This window comes from Pinus tabuliformis, chromosome 7 (genome assembly GCF_031772625.1).
Source record: "Pinus tabuliformis cultivar Carrire ecotype Pingquan chromosome 7, CPIR1, whole genome shotgun sequence".
NCBI lineage: Eukaryota > Viridiplantae > Streptophyta > Pinopsida > Pinales > Pinaceae > Pinus > Pinus tabuliformis.
Window position 1 is genome coordinate 1,469,721,752 of NC_142293.1, and position 8,242 is coordinate 1,469,729,993.

Below are 8,242 nucleotides of genomic sequence, written 5' to 3' on the forward strand. Positions count from 1 at the left end.
TTGGATCAAGTTCAATATTCTTAATACATTGCTTCCTCAGTTTTTTGATCTGTATTTTCTCAATAAAGGTTCTGAAACTATCTGGTGCTCCATTATCATCCTTCTTCATCTTTTATAAAATAAACAAATATATGTGTAAGTTATAAATTAAAAATAGTACACAAATGAATAAAAATAAATGTATAAATCAAGATACCTTTTTTAAATGCAAAATAAAAATATTTTAATGTTGATGTAGAACTTGAATCTAGATAGTTGCGTACAACATCATCCCAACTATCTTCATTCAACAATTTAACCATTTGTTCTTGAATTTTCATGTAAACTTTGTGACTGCATAGATAAAGTAACAAAAAGTTAAGATAATGATATGTATAACAAATACTACCAAGAACAACATTTTTTATTTAAAAGAAAATCATAATATAGAAATAAATAAAAATAATTCAACAAACTTACTTTTGAAATTCCTCAGACATTTCCTTCAATGATAATTCCCCTGACCTCACATGAGATAATATTGTTTAGACAATTTTTCCATCTTTCACCCCTTACATTGCTCTCCAAGGTGTGATAGTCATATCTTCTGGACGTTGCTTCATTTCAGGAGCTGATTTACTGTTGCTACATATCAATGGCTTAGACTTTTTGACCTTCTGGTTTTTAATGCCAGTGTTTTCCAACATGCTAAAAATCTCATCAATCAACTTCCAAACATCCCCAGTTCTAAATGCCAATTGGAAAATGTTATCAACACCTCAAAAATAAATCACTAATTTTGTTGCCTTTTCCACCTTTTGAATTGGTTTTCTCTTCAATTTGATAGCCTATTTCCATACAACATTCCTTTCAGAAATTTACAATAACATTTATCCTATCCCCACCACATTTTTCTTGAAATTCACTATGAATAAATCTAACCCTTTGGATGAAAAGTCATAGACATCCTATATTCATTATCTGAATTATGATCCCATGCCACTAAATTTTCTTTTGTATCTGATAGACCAGCATAAATGATGCATTTCATTGTTTCAAAACGCAGGTTATTAGGATATTCCTCCATAAATTGTCTTTGAGCTTCTACAGAATGGTTCCCCCCAAGCACATAATAATTGTATTCAAAACATTTTGACTTATCAAATGCTTCTTTGTTGGGAACTTGAAGTGGATCAACAAGAAGCACATAACTAACCACATGAGCATATGGATTGTACCTCATCAATGTGTTCAAGTTGTGAACGTGCAGATGATGTGGTTTTCTGACTTGATATTGACATTGTCCTTCACTTTCCTTATAGGTTTTTCTGACATTAAGTTGAAATGTACGACCACCATCAATTAAGTTTCTCTTTGTCAAATTATGTTGAATGACATTTTGTTCTGTTTTGATAATGCCATCCTCTAAATCAGCTCATAATGTGATGATTTCTCTGATTTCTTTTGAATTTTCACTAGGTTCTTGATTGCTAGTAATGACTACTTCAAAATATTCAACTTTACTTTTCTCGTCATAACATTCTCAACAGATTTATTCTTGGGCATTGTTACTTTTGGTCTTTTACGGCTCTTCTCAGTTCCAATGTCATCTTCAGTAACGGCAACATATGCTTCACTATCAGTTTCAACTTCATCATCCTCAAAAGTAACTTGTCTACCCTTGCTAGATTTATCTATTAGAGGCATTTTTTCTGATCTTTTGGATGTAGTTTTGTAGCATCATCAATTACTACATTTTGCTTGTTTTCCATATCTTCTTTTAACACTGAGTAAAAATTGTTGACAACTTTCATGATATCATGCTCTATGAAATGAATGCCTCCCAACCTAATTGAACAAATTTCAACAAAATTCTGCCAAACAAAATATCATATGTCAATAAAAACAAAGTTAAAAAAATATAGTGAGACACTTTCAAGAATGCAAAATACAAATATAAATAACAATACTTATGATGTTTTGTTTCATATCATTTACAATTTGTTTACACAACTTTGTAGATACCTCTCTCGTGTCATGCAATGAATATGATAGTTAGTATTTAATAGTTTCATCTGACTTGGGAGCTTTGGTAAGTATGTAAACAACTTCAGTGTCCGGTACCGAACACATATCTATGACTCTTCCCATCACCTCATAAATTCCATTATCATTCGGTATATCAATATATAGATATATATTCACATTTTGGCTTTCTCTTTCTTTCACATACTAGATTCTTGATGGAAATTTCACATCTTTTGAATTCTTCCAGTATGAAATCATATTCTTATCATTTGAGACACTTGAAAGATTTGTAGCCATGAGCTCAGGTGCAGTTTGTTCACCAATGTTTTTTGAAGATTCGCCTTTAAGAGTCTTTGGTCAAAAAAGATTCACAGAAATCTTCTTTGATGCCATTTTCCTGAAAAATAGACACACATAAATCAGTAAATAACGAAAACATATTAACTTAAATTAACAACGAAAATATATAATAATTTTTTAATTTGTATAATCAGATAATTGAAATTAACAAAATATTAACACTAAGAAAAACGCCCACCACCTCGCAGGCAGGCAGGTCGCCGGGGTGGCGTGGGGGGAGGCTGTGTCAACAAATTCTACCATTTCTCCCCACATTGATCTTCTTCTCTGTCTTCAATCTACCCCTCAAGGGGGAGGCTGAGGGGTAGATTGAAGACGATCAATGGGGCAAGAAATGGTAGGAGTTGTTGCCGAACAGCCTCCCCTCACGCCACCCCGACGGCCTGCCCGCCCACGTGGAGGCCTTCAGGGTGGTACGGGGGGCTACCACAACCTTCCCCCTGCGCCACCCAAGCGGCCTACCGGGAGGGGTGGCATGAGGGGGGCTGCAGCAACAAATTCTACCATTTCTCCTTATATTGATCTCCTTCTTTGTCTTCAATCTACCCGTCAGCATCCCCCTTGAGGGGTAGATTGAACACAGAGAAGAAGATCAATATTAGGAGAAATGGTAGAAGCCCCCCAACACCACCCCGCCCATCCGTAGAGTGGCGGGTGATTTCGAGAATCGCCAAATCCCCACGGGCGAACGGGCGGGCCGCCATGGTGGCACAGGGTGGGGTTACGACAGCTCCACGCCGCGCCACCTCGATGGCTTGCCCGCCCCCAGGGGTAGTTGGGTGATTCTCGGAATCGCCCAGCCAGCCCCGGTGGTGGTTGGTTAATTCTCAGAATTGCCCAGCCAGCCCCGGCGGGCAGGTGGGCAAGTGGGTGGCCGGGCGGGTGGGTGTCGGGCGAGCAGGTGTTTAGCAGGCGGGAGGGTGTGCAACCTCGCAGGTGGGTGCCGGGCGGGCGGGCACCGGGTGGGTGGGCACAGGGTAGACGAGCAAGTGGGCGGGCAGGTAACCCCGTGGATGGGCGTTGGGCGGGTAAGCGAGCGGGTTGACGCGGGGCGGGCGGGCGGGCGCCGAGCGGGTGGGTGGGTGGGTTGGCGCCGGGCAGGTGTGCGGGTGGGCACTGGGCAGGCAAGCAGGTGGGTGGGCGTCGGGTGGGCGAGTGTGTGGGTAGGCGGGTGGGTGGGCAGGTGGGCAGGCCCACCCCACGCCATGCCGGCAGCCCGCCCGCCCGGCCGCGGGGTTGGGCGATTGCGGGCCGCCCGGCTACAAGGTTGGGCGATTCCCAGAATTGCCCAACCCCCGTGGTCGGGCGGGTGAGCCACCGAGGTGGCGCGAGGTGGGGCTGCAGCGACCACCCCACACCACCCCTGTGGATCACCCGCCCTGTGGCGTGGGTTGGGCGATTCTGAGAATCTCCCAACATCCATGGCCGAGCAGGTGGGCTGCCGGGGTGGTGCGGGCTGGGCCTGCTAGCCCACCCGGCCACCCACGCACTCGCCTGACGCCCACCTGCCCACCCACCCACCCACGCACCCGCTTGCCCGCCCATCGCCCACCAGCGGGGTTGCTCGCCCGCCCACCCGACCGCTTGCTCGCCCACCCAGCATCCACCCGCCTACTCGCCCAGCCGGCGCCCACCTGCGGGGTTGCCCGCACCCTACCTACCCACCTGCCCGCCCACCTGCACGATTTTCCACCTGCCCACCCACAGGGTTGCACGCCCGCCTGCCCGATGCACTTAGTCCTAATTCTAAGGACTATGTCACGGTTACCACTTAGTCCTAATTCTAAGGACTATGAGAGAAGCAGTGATGAAGAGCGTTATAACGAATTTCAAAAGAATGGAGTGTCAAAGTCTCCACTTAGTCCTAATTCTAAGGACTATGAGAGAAGTAGTGATGAGGAGCATGATGATGAATTTCAAAAGTATGGAGTGTCACGGTGTCCAGTTAGACCTAATTCTAAGGACCATGAGAGCAACAGTGATGAAGAGCAAGATGATGCATTTCAAAATATTAGAGTGTCACAGTGTCCACTTAGTCCTAATTCTAAGGACTATCAGAGCAACAATGATGAAAAGCGTGATGATGAATTTCAAAAGAATGGAGTGTCATAGTGTCCTCTTAGTCCTAATTCTAAGGACTATGAGAGCAACAGTGATGAAGAATGATGCACTTGGTCCTAATTGTAATGAGTATAAAGGTAGCAGTGACAAAGGACAAGATGTAGCATCTTCAATAAATAAACAGTCACATTTTCGACATAGTCCTAATTCTATGGACTATGAGAGAAGCACTGACAATGCACATGAGGAATAATATCCATTAAACATCAAGTCAAATTTTCCATTCAGTTCGAATTCTAAGGACTATGATAGTAGCACTGAAGAAGGGGAAGATGAAGAATATCCTCCAAGTCAGTATTTGAAAAGCACAGATAATCATAGTGTGGATAACATTCCTCTTAATGATGATGAAAATCCGTATACAAATGATGATCCAATGATGGAGATGTTGCCAAGAAATATTGTATCGAGGAGTAGGAGTAGACCTTTTCGTATCAATGCAAGATGTTCTAGTTATATAACATGTAGAGCAGAATATCTGATGAGAAGAAGTTCTACCAGTGCTCTCATTTCAAGTGAATGTTGCCAAAAAGATTGCTTGAAACATATGGATTTCAAATTTTCATTAGAGAGCAGGAAGAGATATTTTTTAATGAATAAAAGCATGCAAAATTCATATTTAGTTGGGTGCATGCAATCTACATTGTCAGGTTATGATTATTATATTAGGACTTTATTTATCTATAGAAAAGCTTTATAAATGTTTCATTCGATTGGGAATTTTCATCTCTAGAGAATTCAAGAAAATTTGGAAAAGGATCCCACATTTTATTCAGAAGTATGTCATAAAAGATAGTTTGGTCCATTATCAAATACTGCAATGTCATGGATGAAAGATTCCTTTTCAAAGCATGGAGAGTGTATGCCAAATAGAGAGGCAATACATATTCCAGATAATTTTTTAAGATGAGAAATCTACAACCTATACAAAGAATATGCAGAAGGTGCTGAGGGACATGGCCAGTTTATTACGTATCAATATTTTGTGAAGGTATGGAAAAAAGAATTTAACAATGTCCTATTCCTAAGAAGACAAGGATGGGGATTTGCAGTACATGTGCTTCTCTTAAATAAAAAAGGGACAAATGTGAAAGGTCAGAAAGAGGTAAGCATTCATAACTTTAACTTTTAAAACTGTATAGTCATCAACTATGAAAACATATTTCTTAATGGCTTTCTTTTATGTTGTATAGATTAAATTGTCAAAGAACTTCAGGGGCATCACGAACAACAAACAAACGAAAGGAAAATGTTGTACAAGCATCAAAAGAAGTGTTATGATATTCCTAATAAATATTTGGGTTTGATAATTGATGGTATGGACCAAAAGAAAACACTTTTACCACATTTTGTTCGCACACCCAAAAATTTACAGGAGGAAAATTTTATTCAGTATCACTTGGTCGGTTGTATGGTCTTCAATGGGAAAATATTGCAAAGGGTGTACTTCACAACTCTAAATATTCATAGTGATGCAAATCTGACCATAGCCATAATTCATGATGATCTTTCTCATTGGTCTAGTAATCTTCCTGAAGTTTTGTATCTACAATTGGACAACACTTGCCGTGAAAACAAAAATCAGGTTGTTTTTGGATATCTAAACATGCATGTTGAATTGAGAATTTTTCAAAAGGTAAAGGTTGGTTTCCTTCTTGTTGGGCACACTGATGACCATATTGATCAGATGTTCAGTTGTTTTTCAGTCACATTGAGGAGGAAGGAATTTGGGAGCTTGCCATCATTAATTGAATGTATTAAGAAATCATACATGCTAGAGCCTACTTTTGATGTGTTGGAAGAAACTGTTGACATGCAAAGGTTTATTTTGGGATCATATGGTGAGGGGAAATGCATTGAACAACTTAATGACATTAGCTTCCAACATCAATTTCGTATCAAATAAATTGATGGGAAAACACTAATATGGGGCAAGAAGTATTCAACTACTGTAGAATGGGCACTGTCATCAGGTTTGCAATTTTTGAAGTTCATTCCATATCATTTAGTATTTGCATCAAAAATATTGTTATTACAATCAGTTTGTGAAGTTCATAATGCATGCAGACAAAATAGAGATATAAATTATTCTGATTTCCTAGAAGAAATTAAAAAATGTATTGGATATAGATATGAGTACTTTGACATTTTTGATTCAGTTTGGTGGGAGTCATTTTTAATGATCAAAGTGATATCATTTCTTCAACAAAAAATGAAGATATACCTTTGAAAAATCCATTTATTTGGCCACAAAATGTGTCGAATGAACATGAGGAAATAAACATTGTTGAACATCAACAATCTCAAGGTATTATTAATTATTCACAGGCAGAGGAAAGAGAGATGTATATTGGTTCCAGAAGATCTCGTGCACAACGTGAAGCCATGGAAGACCTTTACAGGGGTTCAGTACAGGATATTAAGGAGGGTTGCATGATCACAGTGCTAGAATATGGAGATCCCAATGGCTATCCATTCTAGGTTGCTAAAGTTATAAAGGTCTTTACAGAAAATGAGGATGTTACAGTGGTTGAAGTACATTGGTATGCCACAAATACACTGTTATAGACAATTTTGTGCCTTACAGCAACAAGCATGAATTGTCAATAATCCAAGGGATCCAAAGTTCCCTAAACATGATGTTCCTACCCCTAGAGGAACAAAGTCAACAAACCAACAGCTCTCAGATCAGTTCTCCACCTGAAAACACTCAAAAACAAGCAATCCTGAAATCAAAGCAGGTGCTCCACTAGGTTTCTGCGCTGAAACTCAGTTGCTCCATGGTGTACCTGCGTTGCAAAGCAAGTGGGACAAAGGCCACCTGCGCTGAGCGAGTTGGGACAAGTGGCACAATGAGTCATTGCTTTGGAATCTTCCAAAAATGACACTTGGATCAGGTATTTCGCCTTGTGATGAGTCAGAGGTTCTGTTTCTCCAAGTGGAAGCAAAGTTCTCCAAGTGGACTCAAGAACTGAAGATCAACTAAAGATTAACTGAAGAGAGAGAGGACACAAGGCAGCTACACATCAGTTGCAAGCTGACTCATCCTTTCTCAATTCATCTATATATTGAGCTCTCTCCTATGAGCTCAGGAGGCTGGAATTTTGAGCAAAGTAATGATATGCTGTTGGTTTCACTATTGAGTTATTGGGTGATTGTTTGAGAGAGGTGAAGAGGAGCAATTCTTTCTGCTGGGAGGTGTTGCTGGGTTGGAGCCTTCAATGGTTGTAATACTCTCAGAACCTTTATTTCTTCATTAATAAAAGCTATTGAGGTTCTTCTATGTGCTCTTGTTTCAATAATATATTGTGATGATTGCATGTCTGGTTTACACTAATCCATGAACCAGTTATGATTGCATGCCTCTTGTAGTTTCCTTCTTTGTTATTTTGCAGGATCTCATTGTAGTTGGGCAAGCAAAAGAACAAGGAGCTAGGAGCAAGCGGCCAAAGAGAAGAGTTTGGATTCGACATTAAGCGCAAGGCAACGGTTAGTGCATTTCTCCATTCTCTTTTGCTTTCATAAAGAAGTAAACCTTAAGTAGTTTGTTTTACAGTTGTTGCTAAGGAACTATCACCCTTAGAGTGGGATAGGGTCATCCGAGTCGGATACTTTTCCCTACAACAAACTGGCGACTCCACTGGGGACCGTATCCGTTTGATTGTGTTTGTAGTATTTTGCTATTCATTTCCTGAACAAAAGAGTACCAAATCGAAAAGCTTTTGACTATATCAAAAGCGAAGTAGAGGGCAGC